We start from the raw sequence: 22,500 nt of genomic DNA, 5'->3' as shown, positions 1-22,500 counted from the left end.
CACTTGGCTCCATAATAATAGTAGTAACTGGCATTTACTGAGTACATTCTACGTGTCAGACTATATTAATGATTGCTATAGACTGAATGTTTACATCTCCCCAATATTCATATGTTGAAACCCAATCCCTAATGTGATGGTGGTTGGAGGTGGGACCTTTAGGAGGTGATTAGGTCAAGTGGGCAGATCCCTCATGAATGGGGATTAGTGCTCTTATAAAATAGACCTCAGAGAGACTCTCGAGAGTTCTCTTGCCTCTTCTCCCATATGAGGGCACAGCAAGAAGACAGCTCTCTATGAACCAGGACATGGACCTTCATCAGACACTGAATCTGCCGGTGATGTGATCTTGGACGTCCCAGCTTCCAGAACTGTGAGGAATAAATTTCTGTTGTCTACAAGCCACTCAATCTAGGGTATTTTGTTATAGCAGCCCAAGTAGACTAAGACAATGCCATACATTTATACTTAAATGTATTTAAATCTAGTTATCATGACAACCCTATAAGGTAGATGGGATTATTAACCTCATTTTTTGAATGAGAAAAACTTATAACTAGGTAACCCTACATAGACCTGCAGTTTATGACTTTAAAAAACTTAATTCATTATTTTGGCTTATTTTTCTCCTTTGTTGTCAATGTAAGGGTCAATAGTGCTGTTGATATAATTACATAATTAGGGAGACAGTGTCTTATTTTAAGGTGTCTGTGTCCTTGGTAAGCACAAATCACATTGCAAATGTCCACAGGCAAATGTCCAAAGTGTGTGTGTTACAGAATTTATAGTCTCTTTGGCTTCCTCAAACCATTTTTGACAAGGCCTATTTGCATTTAAAACATTTTTGTCTGATAATTACAATATCATGATGTACCTTACAAAGACATTGTATCTTGTGTGTCCTTGTGAAAAGCAGGGATTCTTTCATTTCTCATGACATCGCTGTATTTTCTGTAACCTGTGGGATACATTGAGAAAATGACCTTCAGCCTCCAAGATGTATTCTTTTCCTAAACTTTCTGTGCATTGTTCAGTTTTGAGAGTACTGTGCTCTGTGTTGGTCATCACACTCACAATGTATGATGAAAAGTGGCTGGGGTTCAGGAAAAAACAAAGTACATGGTCAAGTGGATGGAAGGTAGTTCAGTGAAGAAAGTCTGAAGGATCTTGGGTTGTTTAGATTGGGAAAGAGCAGGTGAAGTCACTATTTTGCTCTGTTGTTTATTTTAAAGGAAATCTTTAGTAAACTTGTTCATAAAATAACAACATATTTTGTAGTGTGAGTAAATTCATTTTGTAAGTGTGAATTTCTTTTAAGGGTAGGAAAGGAAGACCCACATTCATTACCTGGCAATTTCTATTACACCTTTCTCTAAAGAATCAATATGCCAAGGCAAACATTACCCCAAACATAAAATTGCATTCCTTTCTCTAGTTCAGTTCAAAGAAATATCCTAGGAAGCAAGATTCTTATATACAAATGAACTCATCTGTCTATGTTTCTGAGTAACGTGTCAGATGTCACATACATGAAACGTTGCCGCCGGAATTCCAGCCTGTCGAGGTGGAAAGGCCGTAGAGATCTTCCAGTCCACCCTTCCCGCCTCCCCCCACCCCACCCCACCCCTAGTCATAGGTTCAGGCAAATGGAGCTGAGAAAAGACAAGGCACTGACCCAGGGTGTAGGCGTCCGTAATAACTGCAAATCCGGGTTCCTGACAAGCTGCCCTTCAGGGCATTTCTTTCTAAATGTCACCTTCTCCCTTTTTTTTTTTTTTTTTTTTACCTTCTCCCTTTTTTAATGGCAGAGTTTTCAAGAGGTTATTTGATTTCAAGGAAAAGAGACAGGAAGAATATAAATTCCTTTCAAGAATCTAAAATATGGTAGAGGAGATGGGTGGGGCTGAGGCAGGCTCTCTAGAGTCTAGGCCTCCATCTATCCTTAATTCTCAGCCCTGGATATAGGGGGAAAATTACAGCTATTTAAGCTTTGTTATAATGTTACAAAGTATATTAGTTTCTTAGGGCTGCTTTAACAAAAATACTACAAACTGGATGCCTTAAAACAACAGAAATGTATTCTTTCACAGTTCTGGAGGGTGACGTCTGAAATCAAGGTGTCCGCAGGGCCGTGCTCCCTCTGAAGGCTCTGAAGGGAAGAAGCCTTCCTTGCTTCTTACTGCTGACTGTTGGTGGTCCACAGTGCCTGGCGTTCCTTGGCTTTTGCAGCTGCATCACTCCCATATCCGCCTCCACTGTCACATAGCCTTCTCCTCTGTGTCTGTGTGTCCCTTGTGCCTCTCTGTCCAAATCTCCTTTTCCTTATAACAACCCTGCCGCTGGATTCAGGGCCCATCCTAACCCCTATGACTTTGTCTTAACTTTCTGCAAATACCCAATTTCTAAATAAGGTCACAGTCACAGTATGTTGGGGAGGCACTCACTATTCAACCCAGCAAGCAAAGTTATGATGATTTTATGTTTTAACTTCCGCTAAGAATTTATAGTTGTATGCCCTACAAAGACATGTTGTTTCCTTAGCCCTGGAGGGAGGGTGGGGGGAGAGAAGTGGGAGGAAGAAGGCGCCTTGAACACTGTTTCCCAAAGTATATCTGGTAGAGCACTATTCTCAGGGGATGTAACATGAAACAAAATTTTCCATGGTCAAGAGCGTTTGGGGGACCCTGTATTTTATCCTCCTCACAAAGCATCACCAGGCATCTAGGATACAAATGGTTGGGAAAAGTCCTGTTACAAGGACCTGGGTTTACCCTGCCAATTCCAAAGTTTATTGGACAGGGAATTCTTTGTCTGTGTTAACGCGCTATATTGATTAAGTATTGCCTCCAACCTCATGAAATAGAAAACCAACTGCAGTAGCTCAGTTCAATAGGGGTTTATTTCCCTCATTTAGAAAGTTCAGAGTTCGGCAGCCCAGGGTTGGCTCAGTGGCTCACGACGTCATCAACATGCCAGGCTCCTTCTGTCTCTCTGCTCTGCCATGCTTCGTAGGTGGTATTCTTCCTCTTGAAAGTTTGCAGACCAGCTACTCCGTTTCCAATCTCCCAACTATTGATGTTCCATCAGATGTTACAGAAAAACCCGAATGAGCTTTTTGGTCAACCGAATAGCTTCTAGACAGAGAGAAGGGGGAGGAAGTGCTGAGGGAGAAGGGATAGCATTTCTATCAGGAACTTACACTTGCCCAGAAATTCCCTGCCGACTTCTGCTTACACGTTATTGACTAGGACTGTATCAAATGGTTGCTTCTAGCTTCAGGGAAGGCTGAGAAATGGAGGTTGAGGGGGCACACTGTACCTTGGATAAAATCGAAGTTCTGTTAGTAAGAAAGAAGGGGTGATATTGCATGGGCAGCTGGCAATGACTGCCACACACACAATTTCCCATGGCATTAGTGACCAGGAGATCGCCCTTCTTAAACATTTGTCCCCACTGTCCTTCACAAGAGAATGCTTCCTATAGAATTTCAGGTTTTTCGCATCAGCCTTCAACTTTAGTCCTGCCAAACATTTTCACTTAGAACATCTCAAGCAGCTTAAGAGTGCCCGTACTTGCATGGCTCCATGCCACACTAAGTACCTTTTAAATTATTTAATGGCTTGATGTGTATTTGCACTCCTAAACTAATTTCAATTTCTTCCACGTGCTCTAATGGATTTTGGACCTTCCCTCTCTAACAACCCGAAATCCCTTAAATATATAGCTGCCACATTTAAAGTAATACACTTGGAATGCACTGTAGAAATATCGCCAGTTCTTCTGGCCAACATTTAAAGCAGCAAAAAGATAGAGGCTTTCACTTTCTTAGAGGCAATAGATGCTGCTTTGTGGCCCAGGAAACCTCGTCAATGGCAAAGGTCTTCAGTGATCACCACTGTGGCCACACGTTCTAATCACCAGGAGAGCTACAGCCCATGCCTCCAATTCCGGGTAGGGCCTACAATGACGAGCCTCCTGTAGGAGAAGGAGGCTTCTCCTTTACTTTGTGCGGTCAGGGAGAGCACAGGCAGGGGGAAGGAGGCGTTACTGCAGCATAACCTAGCTTAGCCTGACGAATACAGCAAACAGTAATGTCAAAGATACAGAGACAAACAACAGATTCCAAAAGAGGCTTCTTTTTGATCTCTGCGTCAATTTGTGACATTTCTAACCTTACCTCTGTGGATGAGTGAGGAGGAGGAAAGGACCCACATGATAAGGCAATCAGGTCATCAAACCTGAGCACAGGAATGTTCTTCACAAGTGAGGGCCTAGTGGCCTGGGGGGAAAAGCAATCATACAGGTTATGCTATTTTCCGTTTTCTGCTATGAATACAAGCTGTCTCCTCCGTTCTGGGTGGAGGCAACCAATCTGGGATGTCAAAACACCTGTTTTTCCTATCAGCAAGAACATGTCACGATCTTTTAAACTCATAAAAATTTTATGCCATTATGAATTCCTAAGAAAGCACAGGTCACAGTGGCCTCATATCCAGTGTGATATGAAGGCAGAGGCTGAAAGGAGCAAATGCCCTTATACTATTTTGGTGGTTGATCTAGTGTACAAAACAATTGAATTTCAAATTGTAATGCCCCTGAGTGCAAAGGAAACAATGTTTTTATCCTTGAGTTATGTTTCAGAAAGGTCAGTCAGTCTGAAACTGTAAGTGGTTCCAAGCCACCGACCCATAAAGAGATACTATCCCTGGAACATAAAACGTGTGTAGAAGGTATAAAGAAAAGGGTAATGTAGCAGAAGACAGAATGAATTTCTCTTGCTTGAGTGACTGTGCTGTGGCATGATAGGAGAGCACGTGGCATGATGGGAGAACATGGCATGATGGGAGAGCACGTGGCATGATGGGAGAGAGCACATGCCATAGAGCTCTAGATTGTAATCTTGAGGTTTGGATTCCTTGTTTGAATCTACTTTTGAATTCTTCATTCCTGGACCATTTGCTATGCCTTTGCTGCATCTTAGCACTTGGCCCAGCGCCTCATTTGGTCTTTAAAACCTATGAGTAGAAGACACAGACCTACTAGAGAATGGACTTGAGGATATGGGGAGGGGGAAGGGTAAGCTGTGACAAAGCGAGAGAGTGGCATGGACATATATACACTACCAAACGTAAGGTAGATAGCTAGTGGGAAGCAGCCGCATAGCACGGGGAGATCAGCTCGGTGCTTTGTGACCGCCTGGAGGGGTGGGATAGGGAGGGTGGGAGGGAGGGAGACGCAAGAGGGAGGAGATATGGGGATATATGTATATGTATAACTGATTCACTTTGTCATAAAGCAGAAACTAACACACCATTGTAAAGCAAGTATACTCCAATAAAGATGTAAAAAACTGGGGCTTCCCTGGTGGCGCAGTGGTTGAGAGTCCGCCTGCCGATGCAGGGGACACAGGTTCGTGCCCCGGTCCGGGAAGATCCCACATGCCGCGGAGCGGCTGGGCCCGTGAGCCATGGCCACTGAGCCTGCGGGTCCGGAGCCTGTGCTCCGCAACGGGAGAGGCCACAACAGTGAGAGGCCCGCGTACTGAAAAAAAAAAAAAAAAACAAAAAAAACTATGAGTAAATTCATCAGGAAAGCACTGATGCCCAAGTACATCCACCCAAAAACATATGTCTCATCAAAAATATTTGGCTCATTTGGGGAGATCAGCTAGGTGCTTTGTGACCACCTAGAGGGGTGGAATAGGGAGGGTGGGAGGGAGGGAGACGCAAGAGAGAAGAGATACGGGATCATATGTATATGTATAACTGATTCACTTTGTTATAAAGCAGAAACTAACACACCATTGTAAAGCAATTATACTCCAGTAAAGATGTTAAGAAATAAAATAAACTAAACTATCAGTATTCTATATTTAAAAAAAAAATTGGTTCGGATGCTAATCCAGAAGCCGCAGGCTGTGCTCAGTGGTGGGAAGCCCAGCCAGGGGGCAGTTGCTTCTTGCAGGTGGGTGTGGATGAGACCTGGAACTCTGGGATTGCAGGCCAGGGGGGCTCAGTGGTTATTCGCAGGCTGGTGAACTACTAAATAAAGACTTGACGCCAGGTATTTTGACGCCCAGGCCAGTGATTTCTCATCTCACCCCCATCTGGGGGGTGGCAGAGTAAGAATGCCTGAATTAGAATCCTGATTGTCCCCACTTACTAGCAGTGTGACCTTGGACACATCTCTTCACTTCTCTTGCTCAGTTTCCTCATCTTCGTGGCACCTACTTCATGTAGGTTATTGTGAAGATTAAAAGTATGATTGCCTGGAGTGAGTGCCTGGCCCCCACGTACTGTTCCCTAAGTGATAGCAGCTCTATTACCACTAATCCTTTTCATATTTGCATCATCTTTAAGGCTCTAGAATGAGAAGGGAGCTGAGTTAGTATGCTAGGTACTGAAATTGAAGAGAGTCCTCAGAGAGACTTACTGTGATGAGGAATTCCACTCCCCACTGATGATGCTGGAAGGGCTTGGAGAAGAGCCCTTTCATTCTGCTCGAGAGATCAGAGAAAACTTCACAAGGGGTTGACATTTGAACTGGGCCTCAGAATGCAAGTAGAATACTCCTGTTTGATTAGATTCCTTCTTGGAAGAATCCTTTTAAGCACAAAAGCTATTTTTCATTTATTGGGTGCTATGTTATAAGTGAGAATCAGAGTTGCAGACTCCCCAGCTCATTATTATTTGAGTTGTGTCAAGGGGATACTTATTATTCACAACTTCCCCCCCCCATCCAATTTACAAAACCTATAGGTTTTAAAAATAGATTTGTTTCACGGTGAATTTAGGTTAAAATAGTCCTTGTTTTGGCCATAGTCTACATGGAGAGATATCTGTATAATATACCCAGTTAATCTGTCTAACTATCAGCTATAGGGCTGCATTCATTTTATCTCCTCTTCGCAGGGTCTTTTGTTGTCCTTGGATACCCACCTGACATATGTCCCTGAGTATACACTCAGCAACCGATTAATCATAAAAATGATGACATTACTTGGAGCAATTGACATTATAGAAAAGCATCTGCTGTCTTTCTCAAGAGGGAGGGGTAGGCAATCTCCGGGTCGGCACAGACAGCTGCTCTCCCTGGGTGGGAAGCAGTGGTCTGGCTGTAGAGGGGGATCTGGTCTCCAGCACATGGCACTTCCCTGCTTTGTGCTGGGATGTTAGAAACACCATACTAACCTCGGAGATGGGGCCTGTGCCTGTAGAGGAGACCAGTCGCCCTTACATCTAGGTATCATTTCCATACTCCTGAGGGCTCCTCCCACGGTGGCAATCTGCTCTGTCTCTGGTCTGTATTTTGTGGCACCGTCTGGAAAAGGGGTGTGGGAATAATAAAGAAAACAAAACAAAACCTATAGCAAGGATGGGGTAGGGGCACTTTACAGTCCACTTGAAATCTTAGGTTCAGTTCCATTCAGATCCAAGGCTTGAAAGAAGAGAACCAGAGGGCACGTCCAGGTCACCGCCACATCCTGTTTGATTTTTTAATCTCCTAAACAATCCCAAATGCAGGTACTTTTCTCCATCTCCCCCATGCTCTGGTCCAGTCCCCATCATCCCCATCCTGTTTAAAACGCATTAGTGCTTCCTGTTATTCTTAGAAAAAAGGCAAAACTCCTCTCTGCTCCCATCTCATAGCACTTGCTCCCTTGCCCACTCAGTCCAGCTTCAGCCACACCGGAGTTCTTTCTGCTGTTTACACTCACCAAGTGCTTTCCAGCCTCAGGGCCTTTGCACTAGCTGTTCCCTCTGCCTGAACTGCCCTTTCACAGGGTCTTCCTTGGCTAGTTACTTCTTGTCATTTATGACTCATCCTAAGTATTGCCTCTTCCGAGAGCATTCTCTCTCAGTATATATGTATTTACATACCTAATATACATACATATATTTACATCTGTACACACACATAATTTTTTAAAACTATTTGAGAGTGAACTGCAAACATAATGCTTCCCATCTACCTCTAAGTACTTCAGTGTGTGTTTCCTAAAAACAAAGACACTCTCTCATATAACCAAATACAATTATTAAAACCAGAAAATTAACATTGGTACAATCCTATTATTGAATCTAGAATCTTAAACTTTTGCCATTGTTCCACTAATATTCTCTTAGAGCAAAAATAAAACAATTCCTTTCCTGGTCCAATATTCCATCCAGGATCATTTCTCTTTGGGATGCTTCAGCCTGGGATAGTTCCACAGTCTTCCTTTATCTTTATCGTAACCTTGACATTTTTTAAGGATCCAGGCCAGTTCTTTCACTGCATGCTCTTCAGTTTGGATCTGTCAGATGTGTTCTCATGATGAGGTTCAGCCTGTGCATTCTTGGCAGGACTAGCAGTGAGCTGGTGCTGTGTTCTCTGAGCATCCTCTCAGGTGGTTCACACTGCCAGTCTTCTCTATTGTAACGTTACTATTCATCTCTTGTAATTATGAAGTACCTTATGGGGATGCACTCTGAGACTGTATAAGCATCCTGTTTGTCATCATCGTTTTGCCCAATAGATTAGCATACAGTGATGCTTCTTGCTTGAAACAATTATTACCGTGTTGGTTTCCAAATGGTGAATACACCAACCTCTTTTTTTTTTTTTTTTTTTGCGGTATGCAGGCCTCTCACTGTTGTGGCCTCTCCCGTTGCAGAGCACAGGCTCCGGACGCGCAGGCTCAGCGGCCATGGCTCACAGGCCCAGCCGCTCCGCAGCATGTGGCATCTTCCCGGACCGGGGCACGAACCCGTGTCCCCTGCATCGGCAGGCGGACTCTCAACCACTGCGCCACCAGGGAAGCCCTCACTCTGAGTTTTTAAAATTTATTTTATTGAAGTATAGTTGATTTACAATGTTGTGTTAATTTCCGCTGTACAACAAAGTGATTCAGTTATATATATATATAAATATACATATATACACATTCTTTTTCATATTCTTTTCCATTATGGTTTATCAGAGCATATTGAATATAGTTCCCTGTGCTATACAGTAGGACCTGTCGTTTATCTATTCTGTATACACTGGTTTGCATCTGCTAATCCCAAACTCCCAATCCATCCCTCGCCAATGCCCTGCTCTGAGTTTTAAATAAGGTGTTCTTTATTATCTATCTAGGATGTAAACTCCATGAAAACAGGATCCTTACTTGTCCTATAAACTAGTACATCTCCCCTCGTACCTGGAACACTGTTCTGACACCTAGAAGGCTCTCAGTAAATATTGATTCATGAATGACTGATTGTAAATGGCTGAATGGAGAAATATGACCCAGCAGCATTTGGCTCCCACGTGTCACCCCCTCTGGGCTCTCCAGGCTCCTCGGCTCTGCTCTCACATTAGCTTTCCTTTGATTCCTCATACTGGCCGTGCTCTGGTCCACCACAGGGCCTTTGTACGTGCTAATGCCCCAGCCTGGAATACTTTCTCCTCCCTGCTTCATTGTTGACTCTTATTCTTCCCTACAATGTCAGCACAAATGTCGCTTTCTTAGAGATGCTGTCCCTGACCTGCCTGACCTGCTGTAGTAGGAGGCCAAATTCGCTAATGACAGGGATTCCCAGCACAGTGTGCCCCTCCTACACAGCAGCTGTCATGGGTGCAGGTACAGTTGTTTCTGTGGTTACAGGTCAGTGCCTGTTTCCTGCACCAACCTCCACCTTCCATGCTTGCCGGGATGTTGCCTGGTTTTGCTCACCATTCTACCTTCTACACAGCATTTGCTGAATGCTTATTTCCTCAGCTGAGTCACGCAACATCTAACAACAGCGTTCGTCCCTTTTCTGCAAGAGTGTTCCATTTGGATGGAGTTGATTGAATGAGCAACTTGGCCAATTGAAATCTTCAGTGTTTGGTAGAAAATTCTTGTCAGTGTTCTTTTAATACTGTGAAATGTTCAACAGTGCTATTAAATTATTCCTTAGCCTTTACTTCTGTCAGATACTTACTCAGAGTTTTAAAATAGTCAAATCCATTTTGTTTGGAGTGTTCAGTCCAAACGCTTTCATTTTCAATGTTGAATGATTTGTAAGCATGTAATATTGTGACCCTAAATTGCCAAATGAAGCTCATTTGATTTGTTAAAAATACCAACATGATCTGCAAGCTGGGGTAGTCTTGTTTTGTTTCAGAGGAATCTAGCTAAGTTTCTTATCAGAAAAATACACTCAGAATAATTTCTTGCTTCATGTGAAATGTTTAAACCACTCTTTGCCTTAAACTTTGTTATGAAAAACCAATATGCTGGAATTCACTCCCCAAGGTATTATGAGTAATTCTGAGAAGGGAATATTTAAAGACAATGTCTTCATTTTCTTGGCAAATTAAAACCTTGGTTTGAAAGACATTGCCACCTTCTTAATAGCTTGTGCTTGTCTTTGCTGTGCACAGAGATGGCTTTAAATAAGCTATAGCCACAGCTTCCAGGAGGCCTTACTTCTGGGTTTTTAAAACCAGGTTCTTAAAAAAATAAGCCTGACAAATCTTCCTGAATTTTACAAACTTATTTGCAATTTTACACACTTATTGAGAAGAAAAAACATTTCTTCTCTTCTTGTATCAATGTTAAGTTCACTGTTGTGGCCTCTCCCATTGCGGAGCACAGGCTCCGGACATGCAGGCTCGGTGGCCATGGCTCACGGGCCCAGCCGCTCCGCGGCATGTGGGATCTTCCTGGACCGGGGCACGAACCCGTGTCCCCTGCATCAGCAGGCTGACTCTCAACCACTGCGCCACCAGGGAAGCCCGTCAATGTTAAGTTTTGAAGTGTGTATCCTCTCATAAATTACCTGAGTGATTGTAATGTACAAAGCAGCAGCATAAAGATAACCACAAGTTACCACCGTCAATGACACTGAACATTTTCTGTAGAGCAGAGATGCCTCATGTTCACATGTATCTCATGGTAATCCAACTCCCAGAGAGACAGGGTAAAAATACAGCCACACGATACTTTGCACTTACCCTTTTATGAGTCATGCGTACAATGTACATATTATACAATTGTACGTACACATACAGACACATTACTGTGTTGGGCGATACATACAAAACCTTGCTCTCTTTTTATGGGTAATTATTTCACTTCATCTAAAAGAGACTCTATATATATATATATATATATATATATATATATATATATATATATATATATATAAATATTAGAAGTTAGAGAAGAACACCCAAAACTTAGTTTTGTCCAGTCAAGGGCTGGCTCCAAGCAGGTATAGCTGAGCTGCTTGTGGTGTTTCGTTCAGCCCAGTGCATGCATCCACTGGTGATGTACCTGATGGCACATTTGCATGTGAGCAGACATGAATGGGCTCTACGTTCCAAAACATTACCGACTCAGAAATAGAATTTTCCTACTCAAGGACATGTTTGAGGCAGTTCTCAAATCTGCAGAAGGAAAAGAAGTCATGGAAAAGAAGAATTAACCCAAGATATTGGTAGTCTCAGACGTACTTAAATTAGGAATATTAAAATGCATCGCTCATTATAGATTTTCAAATAGTTAGAGAAGGTGGAATCAAATGCCTGTAGAGCCCCTGTTGCATTTCTTTAGAATCTTCAGGGTTCTCAGAACACAGTTTGAAAACTCCTAAACCAGATCCTCATTTTATTGCTGATTAGAGGGATGTGAAAACTTGATCAATTGATTTGCCTGCAAGCCCATCGCTGGGTGGGGGGTGTGGTGGAGGAGCTGAGATTATGATCCTGCCCTCCTGACTTTAGGGTGGTTAGGACTGGTCTGAAGTGAGAGAGGGAGAGGCAGAGAGAAAGAAGAGAGAGAAAAGAGGAGAGGAGGAGAGGAGACGAGAACGAACCAGTTAATGTCAAAGGCGGACAATAAATAGTGATTACCTAGTTAGAGCTGCAAATGATGGTTACTAGTTAGATTTTTAAAAAGAGCCGTAATTGGGCTTCCCTGGTGGCGCAGTGGTTGAGAGTCCGCCTGCCGATGCAGGGGACGCGGGTTCGTGCCCCGGTCCGGGAAGATCCCACATTCCGCAGAGCGGCTGGGCCTGTGAGCCATGGCCGCTGAGCCTGCGCGTCCAGAGCCTGTGCTCTGCAACGGGAGAGGCCACAGCAGTGAGAGACCCGCGTACCACAAAAAAAAAAAAAAAAAAAATAGCCTTAATTTTTTAAAGAGCATTTTTAGGTTCACAGCAAAATTGAGCAGAAGGTACAGAGATTTTCCTATTTACTCCCTGCCCCACATACATAGCCTCCCCCCTCGCAACATGCCCAACCAGCATGGTACATTTGTGACAAGCCATGAACCTACACTGACACATCATTAGCACCCAAAGCCCGTAGTTTACATTGAGGCTCAGTTTTACTAGTTAGATTTTAAGTAAATGTTCAGGTTGGAGGACGGGCTTCCCCCAGCCCTGGAAAGAGAGGTAGGGCCCAGACTGTCACCACCCACAAAGGTGTGGCACATCCCTATTGTCCCACAAGCTGGAGGCAGGTTGTTCCCCTGTGGGCCGCGGCTCCCTCCCACTTCTCCAATAACTAGTGGCACTTTGTACGCCAGTCCTAGTGTGAGGCGGCTGTCCTGATCCGAGGCGGGGTGACACACCATGCACCAGTCGCGAACATGGATCTGTTCCTTCCCTCCTGGACAACTGCCAAGCCAGAACTGGATCGTTTTCTGTGTTGAGAATTGTGCTTCTTATAGGCTTATTATGCCTGAGGCTTGTGGAACCTATGACTTTCCCTAGAAGTTGCCTGATTAAACACTAACATCTAATGCAAGTAGGCAGCCATTTTCTAAAATAGGGCCGTTGCTGAGTAATAGCACATATTCTTCCCTTCCTCCTATTACTGCTCCCACCCCGCACTGGCTGGGCTGGCTTCGCTTGCAGATAACCTCCTCCTGCGCCCTTTTCTTCCTCCTCCAGCCCTGATAGATTTTTGTATAAATTAATTTTATTTATTTTTGGCTGCATTGGGTCTTTGTTGCATTGCATGGGCTTCTCATTGCGGTGGCTTCTCTTGTTGCGAAGCAGGGGCTCTAGGCACACGGGCTCAGTAGTTGTAGCTCACGGGCTCTAGAGCGCAGGCTCAGTAGTTGTGGCATATGGGCTTAGTTGCTCCGCGGCATGTGGGATCTTCCCAGACCAGGGCTCGAACCCATGTCCTCTACACTGGCAGGCGGATTCTTAACTACTGTGCCACCAGGGAAGCCCAGCCCTCATAGATTTTTGTTTTCTGTCTCTATACGGATACATTCTCTTTCCCAGTTTTACATATTTGCTGTTTCTCTCCTTTATTGAGTTGCTAAGAATGCGTCTATTTATTTATAACCAGCTCTTGGATTAATCAGTTTTGTTTCATTAATTTTTATTATCTTATTTAATTCCTTTCCTCTTTCCTTCTGTTTATTCTGTTTTTCTAACCTTTAAAGCTGAATGCTTAGCTATTTTATCTTCATTCTTGTTAATGGAAGTATTAAGGCTATGAGTTTGTTTCCAAATATGGCTCTGGCTACAGCTCCTAATTGTCAATATATCATGTCCTCTGTCATTTTCTAAATAATATGCGATTGCATATTATACGCGAGGTTAATAATATGCGAGGTTAGACTTCCTCTCTGAACAAATGTTATTTTGGGGAGAGTTTTAAGATTTCTAGTTGGCAGTTTTTTGTTGTTAAAATTTATTAGCTGGTTTTAATGTTTTGTGGTCAGAGAATATGTCTTTCTCAGTATTTAAGGTTTACTGGAAGTTCCTTTGTATCCTAATTTGTAATGAATTTTGATAAATGTTCCATTAAGGTATAATACAAATGTCTCTAAGACCTCCTGCCTGTTTTTAATATGCAATTTACCTTTTCTTTTAATATGCAATCAAAATGGTTCAAGCCCCTATTCTACAAACTGTGGGAAGGCCTGTGCCTTTCCCAGGTTCCCCCAAGACTTTTCGCGTGGAGGGGTTAGCATTTCTTGGTCCACCTCTTACTCCATGCTTTTGGTGCTTCTGACCATGACCTTACCTAGCAGGCTGTTGGTCATGACAGGCCCATTACACTGCAGTATCAAGTCACGCCATGATCTCAGTGGCTGAACACAACAGAGATTTCTCTCTTGCTCCTGCTGTATGTCCACCGAATTTTGGTGGGGAGACCTGTCCCGTGTCTTCCTTACTCAGAGACGTAAGCTGGTGGAGTTGTCACCATTTGGAAATTGCCGGTAGCTGCAGCAGGAGGAAGGGCTCTAAAATGCTTCTTTCCAGATGAACACCTGTTCCTATTTCATTGACCACAAAAAGACACGTGGCAAGACCAAACTGGAAGAGAGTGGGGAACTACCATCCTCGCCTATACCTGAAAGCAGAGAGGAAACAGATACCGGTGAGCATCACACTTGAGAGCTTGCCTTCCAGAGGAGCTGCCCTCTTTGTTAATATATTTGCTCTCACCAAACCTGTCCTTTCTCCTTTATTCTCCCAAAGCACCACTAACCCAAAGCTCTTCTGCATGTCAGACTTTTAATCAAAGGGTGAGGCAGACAGAAGGCATTCATAGTATAGGGCTGGAAACAACTTTTACATTCAATGTCAGACATCAGTGATTCTCGAAACGGGAATTTTTCACTGTCTGCTTCTGTCTACAAGCCTCTGTTTTTCGCTGTGTTCTGTTCCAGTGCCCCTGCCTGTCCCTGCATCTCTCATCTTTCCCCATTTGCTGTTGGTGCAATAATTACTTCCTCTGTAGGGCAATTTATCCCCTTGTCTCACCATCTTTTTCCACATCAGGGCTGGGGAGGGTTGGCAAATAAAAGGAAACACTTCTTTCCTTTACTAACTGCACTTCTGACACCAAATGTCTGACATTTTTTCCCCCACACTGACCAATTCTCCAACACTAGCTGGTGTCCCGTAATTCAATTCAATTCTGACACTATTTACCTGGAGTAAGATCCTACAAGTTAAGGGCATGGTCCCGTGAGGTTGCCCCCATTTCAGATACCAATTGCAAGTCCAGGCCTTTGCAACTTCTGACTGACTGGCTATAAACCAGGGGTTCCCACAGCCCCCTCCTTGGGTTCAATAATTTGCTAGAACAGCTCACAGAACTTGGGGAATCACTTACTTACATCCACCAGTTTATTATATAATAAAGGATATAATAAAGAATAAAGTTGTACAGCCAGATGAGAGGTACTTGGTGAGGTCTGGAAGGGTCTCAAGTGTGAAAGCATCTGTCTCTGTGGAGTTGGGGTGCACCACCCCCCCAGCACATGGGTGCGTTCATGCTCTCCAGACCCTGTACTTTAGGGACTTTTATGGAGGTTTCATCACATAGGTATGATTGATTGATTCTTATCTCAACCTCCAGCTCTTCTCCCCACCCCAGAAGATAAAGGGTGGGGCTGAAAGTTCCAAGATTCTACTCATAGCTTGGTCTTTCTGGTGACCATCCCCCAACCAGGAGCCTACCAACAGTTACCTCATCAGAACAAAAGATGCTTCTATAATCTAGGAACTTCCAAGGGATTTAGGAACTCTGTGTAAGATGCGTCTATCACCCCCTCACTTAGGAAATTGCAGGAGTTTTAGGAGCTCCGGGTCAAAGACCAAATATTAGAACAAAAGTCACTCCTAGCACCCCTATTATGGAAATTTACAAGGGTTTTAGGCACTCCAGTTTGGAACTGGAAGCACTGACTAGTATATATATTTCTTATTACTTCACAGTAAGGGAGGCAGGAGCTCACTTTTCATTTTTTAAGAGTCCCATCAAAAAATTTCCTAGGCCAAAAAACAAGACAAAACAACCCACCCCCTCCACTATCTCCCTGAATAAATGATGCTTTTCTTAGAATAAAGAAAAGCTCTGCTGAAATGTTTGTTTTAACTGGCATTTTATTCTGCTCTAGATGCTTGCAGTGAAATTCTTTTTTATAGTGTTACGTTCAGTATACACCTTGCTATCTAAATCTATTGGGTTCCTGAGTTTGTACTGTGAGGACGTGGGTAGTGAGGGATTCTCTTAAATTTAATTAATCAACCTATTCAGGTTCTTTACCTCCTTGCCCATTTTTTTAGCCTCTTTAATTTGTCATGACTGAGAAGCATATTAATGTCATCCATTATTATTGGGATCCTGTTATTTTCTCAACAATTCTCAATAGATTTTGCTTTATATCTACAGTCCAATACTATGTTAGGTGATGCATAATAGTTAAATATGATATTTTCATTGTGGGAATTACTCTTTTCAAATATAAAATAATCTTTATATCATCTAGAGTTTTTTACCTTGAATTTTATTGTTTTTGATAGAAATATTGCAACTCATAGATTGTTCACATTTATTTCTCCCTGGTGCATATTTATCTAGCTAATTACTTTTTTTTTTTTTTGGTGGTATGCGGGCCTCTCACATTTAGAATACAAAGGAGGCATCAGAAACACACTGACTTTCTCTAAAGCCACTTCCTTGTACACAGAGTCTGAGCAGGGACAGCGCCAGGCATCTCCCTGTAAAGGCACCTGCCAATGAGGATTTTACTGGAAGAACTAGGCAAGAAAGGGAAACCTCACTCACATGCAGTCTCTGAGGCGAGCCTGGGCTTAGCTCTTGGTACAGGGTATGCTTAGGCCACACACGATGTTTGCCTTACTTTAAAACTATTTGCCACAGTCCTGTTAAATAGTGTGGAAGTCCTTTTGCACTCTGGTGTGCATGCTGTATGTTCAGGACAGCTTTTCCCACCTTATCTACAAGCAGGTAGGAAATATAGTGAATTTACCCTAAAATGTCCAATCTGTATTTATGTATCTTGTCAGTGTTTTGCTGTTGGTTTTCTAAAACAATCTGATCAATAAATCTTATGCAGATCTAAAAAAAAAGAAAAAAAGATATGTATTTGATGAAGTCATACAACATGACTAAAAGTAATTAGCTGGCTGGGCTTCCCTGGTGGCGCAGTGGTTGAGAGTCCGCCTGCTGATACAGGGGATGCGGGTTTGTGCCCCGGTCCGGGAGGATCCCACATGCCACGGAGCGGCTGGGCCCGTGAGCCATGGCCACTGAGCCTGCGCGTCCGGAGCCTGTGCTCCGCAACGGGAGAGGCCACAACAGTGAGAGGCCCGCATACTCCAAAAAAAAAAAAAAAAAAAAGAATAGTGGAAAAGCAAGTATTTGCAAAGAGCCAAAGAAATGTATCCAAATGATGGGATTTCCTCTGCATCATACACAGCTTTTTTCTTCCAATACGTGCTAAGAGTTCTTTGGTGGTTATAGGAGAGACAGCTTAGAACTCAGGGCAGGAGACTATGGCAAAGCAGAAGAGTGAAGAGTGACATCTAAACTCACCATTAACCGCTGTCATCAGGTTGACTGCCTACAGCTAACTGGGCTGCTTATATGTTTGCTGGTTTCTAACCCCTCTGTGATTCCTGCTTTTCAATTTCTAACTACACATTAGCCCCACTCCATTGAAAAGGAGGTGCTTGTGGGAAAGGGTAGGGAGAAGGAAGAACTATAAATGAATCAATTGTTTGACAGATAAGTTAAAACACTGATTATCTATGGATTTCAATTAACTGTGCTTTACTCTGGGTAACGAAAGGTCACTGTTAATACACTTTTGCTTAGAAATGTTAATGTTTATTATTACATTTTTAAATCTAACTATGTAATGGACATGAGTAGCTCAGAGCAAATTTTTACATCATGTCACCAGGGCCCTGAAAAAAGATTTGCCAGTAGCAAGGGTTTCAGTTTGGCCCCTGAACAGTTAAAATTTCAATCTATTCTATACTGGTTTATAGATTTTTCGGAATATGGAAAATACTTTATTAAACGAAGAAAGCATCATTTTTCTTCATTTAATAAAGTATTACATTCACAGATAAGTTAGTATATACGTGGGAGAACTGATAGTATTAAATATTAGGTTTTAATTCTCCATTTAGAAAACTCCTTACAGGTAGACTTCCTTGTTCCTAGGCAAAGAAATGTAAGGTATGCCAACATGAGATAGTACAGAGATGACTGGGGAAAAGTCTCAATTTTAACAAACCCAAGAAACAATAAATCTCTAAGAGTTGGAGTACAGCTTTACCAAGAGTTGGCCTAAGCCAACTTGGAAGTCCAGCTTTACCAAGAGTTGGCCTAAGCCAGCCAATCACATCTCAAAGTTTTGGTATAATTTGACTCTCAAGTAACGAGCTGGCTTCCCCAAGACAGATACAAACTAGTAGTCTACCTGCTTTATAGTCACACCTTATATATAATCTGTATATATCCATATGTGTTTCTATATATTGCACTTAAACTTACAGGACTGCAGTAAGATGGCTGGGAGTACCTCAAAGAGGCAGAGGAGCAGCAGGCATAAACTTTCCTAAATCGAGTAACAGTGTCGGGAATTCAGAGTGCTGGTTTTGGATACACTAAAAGGCCTGGTGACTCCCTATATAAAACTCTAGTCGTCTACATTGAAGTCATCATATACACCGTCTCATTTGGCATCCAGAACGCGTGCACATGTGTGGTTCTATAGCCCTCAGAGCTGATCACACGACATCATTTTCACAGTGTCATATTAAAAGAAGACACTTTAGACCAAGGATATGTACTTTTATGGAAACGTTACACACAAGGTCTTGGATGTCAGGCCTCCAAAGTCTACCTCAAAGAAGACCGCCTTCAGAAGGTTTTAAAAAGGATGCTAGCAAGTGTGGATTGAACCAGTGTCTCTTTCAGATCTCTGGGGTCGTAGAACTAGAGACCTGCTTATATCCCAAGGACTATGGAAGGATAAGCACAGAGGCTGAGCATTCAGTCTTTGGTCCCTATCAATCCAGGACACAGATCCTTTTGCCACCCAGGGGAGTGTGACTTGTTTAATTATGGATAGTTTCCCCCCAAACTTCCAGAGACTAGATTGGAGTCACGCAAAGCAAAGCTTTGTTTTGAACTAATGGCGCTGCTCAGACTGACTTGCTCTGGAGACAGCTCCTCATTGGAAGGGCCTAGCAGTGGGTGGTAAGACGTTACAGGCCTGATTGGTCATGGCAAGAGGAGGATGGGCCTCTAGGGGAGTTGCTCCTTTTCCTGCCTCTCCCCTAGCCCCTCACTCCCCCAAAAGGACCCAAACTCACAGATGAAAGGTTGTTACAAGACCTTGCAGAACACAGGCTCTGCGACATCAACCCCACATGGACGGGAGGTTATAATAAGGCCTGGAAGTTAGGAGTCCAAGTCTAGAGGCCACATTTTTCTCTTCCCCAGAACTGAACACTAGATGGTAACTTTTTAGCCGTAACTCAAGGGTGATTTTCAATCCACACATGAGCCTAAGAGATTTCCTTCTGGGACAAAGGAAAAAGAAGAATAATTTTAAAAGCTAAGCGAAAAAGAGGCACTTAAAGCAAAAACATGTCCCTAGTCTCCCATCTGACACTCCTGTTATGATGTAACCAACGGGGTGATCAGCGCTGTGCCCTCCTGCACACCTTTAGCACCTTTCATACACCGAAGGACTTCCAGCTGCTATGTCTCAGTGACTACTCTAGCAGCCTGATGGCAAAGCAATCATTTAGGTCATTTCTTTTTTAGAACATTTAGGTCATTTCTTTTTTAGAATTAAAATACAACGCAAAACAAACCAGAACTAAAATTTCACACCAAAGTGAATGATACTCAGTTTCATTCCTTCCTCATGCTAGTTTTTAAAATGATACTTAGTTCATCGGGAAGAATGACCTGTGGCTTTTCCCCAAGACCTTTTTCCAGTTACTAGGCAATTACTCACAGCACCATGCACATTCAAGCAGACAGAAAACGAGGCAAAAAGCTAAGAGAAATATCAAGGGCCAATTGGCTTTCTAGAGATAAAACCCATTGCCTGAGAATATGGCAGGCACACGGCCCAGAGTGAGAAAAGAAACAGTTCTGAAAGGAAATGGCCAATATGACAGTCAAAGCTCACAGCCCAGAGCAGAAGCCCTCCCTGCCCTGCTCTACTCTGGCTTCTCACGAACTTACATTTATGTCCCACAGCATTTATGCCACACACTTGGGGTCTGCAATTCCCCACAATGAAGTCAAAAAGATACTTGAAACCATTAATAAGCGTAGGAGAATTCCAAAACTGCCCAGAACGAAGAACTTTGACCACCATAAATTTCTTGATTTGACATGTTGTTGGTGCCATAATTTCTAAGGGCAACGACAAACAGCACAGCTACAACACACAGTAAAGTCTTTAGACAAGTCAACTCTAACCACTGCTGGCGCCATAAGGATGAGAAAAGAAATCACTAATCAAGAGCTGCTGAGCTGCTTAACTTTTCTCCAAAGTCAAAGGATCGGTTTGGGTACCTAGGCAGCAAGGTGTCAACCACCGCTGCCATTAGATGCAGCTACTCAATTAGATGTACCTTTGAAAACAGGAAGTTAAACATCTAGCTTTCCCTATAATCTGCAAGTCTCAAGGTTAGCCTTCTTGTTCTATCCCCCAAACTTCTTGTTGTTGTTGCTGGATTTAATTTTTTTAATTTTATTTTTATTGATGATGTTGCTTTAATTTATAGAGCACTGCCTGAAAGGGTCATATGTTTATAGAGTTCCTTTAAATTTTTCTTTATCTTATTTTGATTCATCCCATTATTAAGGTACTTTCAGACTTGCCCTCAACTCCATCAAGGAAGAGGGAGTATGTGAGTACGTGAGTCTGTGTGTGTGTATTGGGGCAGAAGGGAGAGAAGCAAAGAAAAAAGCACAAGGGAAAGTGAGATTCCATCAATTTAAAACAATGTACAGAAAGGCATCTGATGGATTTTCTGAATAAGGCCTTGATCAGGGTAACCAATCCCCTCTCTGTAGCACATTCTACACTGCCCATAAATAAAGGAGTCTCTTTAAATGAACATTTCCAGTATCAAGGAACAGTCCAGAAATCCTCATTTCAAGCGCTCGATGAGTCCCTGTGTGAGCCCAAGGTGCAGAAGCTGTGTCCGGGAGAGGTTTGCTAGGCTGGGGGAGGCCGCAAGCAGCTTCTCCCACGCCAGTTCCAGCAGGCTAGGAACCACCAGCCAGATCTTAAACAACGACCCAGTCCGTTTATTTGCGTGGATGTTCACCACTCCTCCATGAACGTACATGCAACCAGCTGGTGTAACAGCTGCAGCGAAAATAAACTGGCTCTGGCATGGTCTCTTGGAGCTTTACCCATTGAAAAGTCTGCAGATTCAGCTTCCAGATATCTCCCAGGATCGCTTCTCCATTATAACCCCCGCAAATAAGCACATCATTTTTTATCTGAACACAACTGTGACATTTTCGGGCTGCAGGAAAGCTTATTTTTTCATGGGGTTTTGTTGCAATTTCCTCCCATGCATTCATTTCAAGGTTGTATGCATGAATCTTGTTTAAGGAATAAGCTGTCCAAGAAGTACCGCCTCCCAAGATGTAAATCCTCTGCCCATCATGTGTAATTTCATGTCTGTATCTCTCTTCTGGTGGATCACAGGATAGGTTGTTTGGTTTCAGTTGTGTCCACTCTCTGGTACTGAGATCTAATTTGTGCAGGTCTGTGCTGCAAATATAGCCAGTTGTCCCTCCAAAGCCATAAGGGGAGCCATTGATGATAGCCATGTCCTGTCCATATATACGACTGGGTTTCTTCCCCGGACAGCTGAGTAAAGCCTATCTCTTATACTTCACGTTACAGACATGGACGTCATTGCCATTGCTCTCACCAAATGGGACGCCTGTTCCTCCAAACACTAACAGGTTGTTTCCATGCAGCACGAGTGACATAGATGCCAATGCTCGGGGCATGTAGCCATCTGTGCCCATCTGATGCCATACTCCTGTAGCAAAATGATACCTCCAAAGTTCCCTGAAGAGAGGATAGTCTTCATGAACTGGCCCTCCTGATTCATCATAACCTGGGTTGTAACCTCCAAACACATAGATTGGTATTAGCTGCCACACAACGATGTCCGCCTCGTGCTGGTGGAGGTCTGTGGCCTGGCGGGTGCGACCGCCCGGAGAGTTGCACGAAGCGGTTGAGCTGGCCGGCTCCCCGACCCCCGCTGCCCCCAATGCCCCCGCCGGCCCCGCTGTCTCCGCCGCCGCCGCCGCCTGCGGCGCCTCCTCCCCTCCGGCAGTTCATGATCTGCTAACGACTGCTGCAACCCGGTAGCGGCAGCCCGTGGCCCGGAGGCCCTAGCTGAGCCTCCTTCCTGGGTTCCTCAAGAGACCCCACGTAATGTTTTGTTTTGTTTTTTTTTTTTTTTGCGTTACGCGGGCCTCTCACTGTTGTGGCCTCTCCCATTGCGGAGCACAGGCTCCGGACGCGCAGGCTCAGCGGCCATGGCTCACGGACCCAGCCGCTCCACGGCATGTGGGATCTTCCCGGACCGGGGCACGAACCCGTGTCCCCTGCATCGGCAGGCGGACCCTCAACCACTGCGCCACCAGGGAAGCCCCCCACATAACTTTTTATGAGTAGTCTAGAGGTGGATTTTTTTG

At 43.6% G+C, this 22,500-nt stretch overlaps 1 pseudogene across 1 annotated transcript; it reads right to left on the bottom strand.

Moving 5' to 3' along the window:
• Positions 1–20,924: 20,924 nt before the first annotated feature.
• LOC309969506 (kelch domain-containing protein 10-like) lies at positions 20,925–22,247 on the bottom strand (annotated as a pseudogene). Its single transcript has one exon. The product of its transcript is annotated as a kelch domain-containing protein 10-like (transcript).
• Positions 22,248–22,500: the final 253 nt, after the last annotated feature.

This window comes from Leucopleurus acutus (genome assembly GCF_964270905.1).
Source record: "Leucopleurus acutus genome assembly, chromosome: 12".
In the NCBI taxonomy this organism is placed as follows: Eukaryota; Metazoa; Chordata; class Mammalia; order Artiodactyla; family Delphinidae; genus Leucopleurus; species Leucopleurus acutus.
The sequence above is the reverse complement of the archived record's forward strand: the minus strand, read 5'-3'. Positions and strand labels throughout refer to the sequence as shown.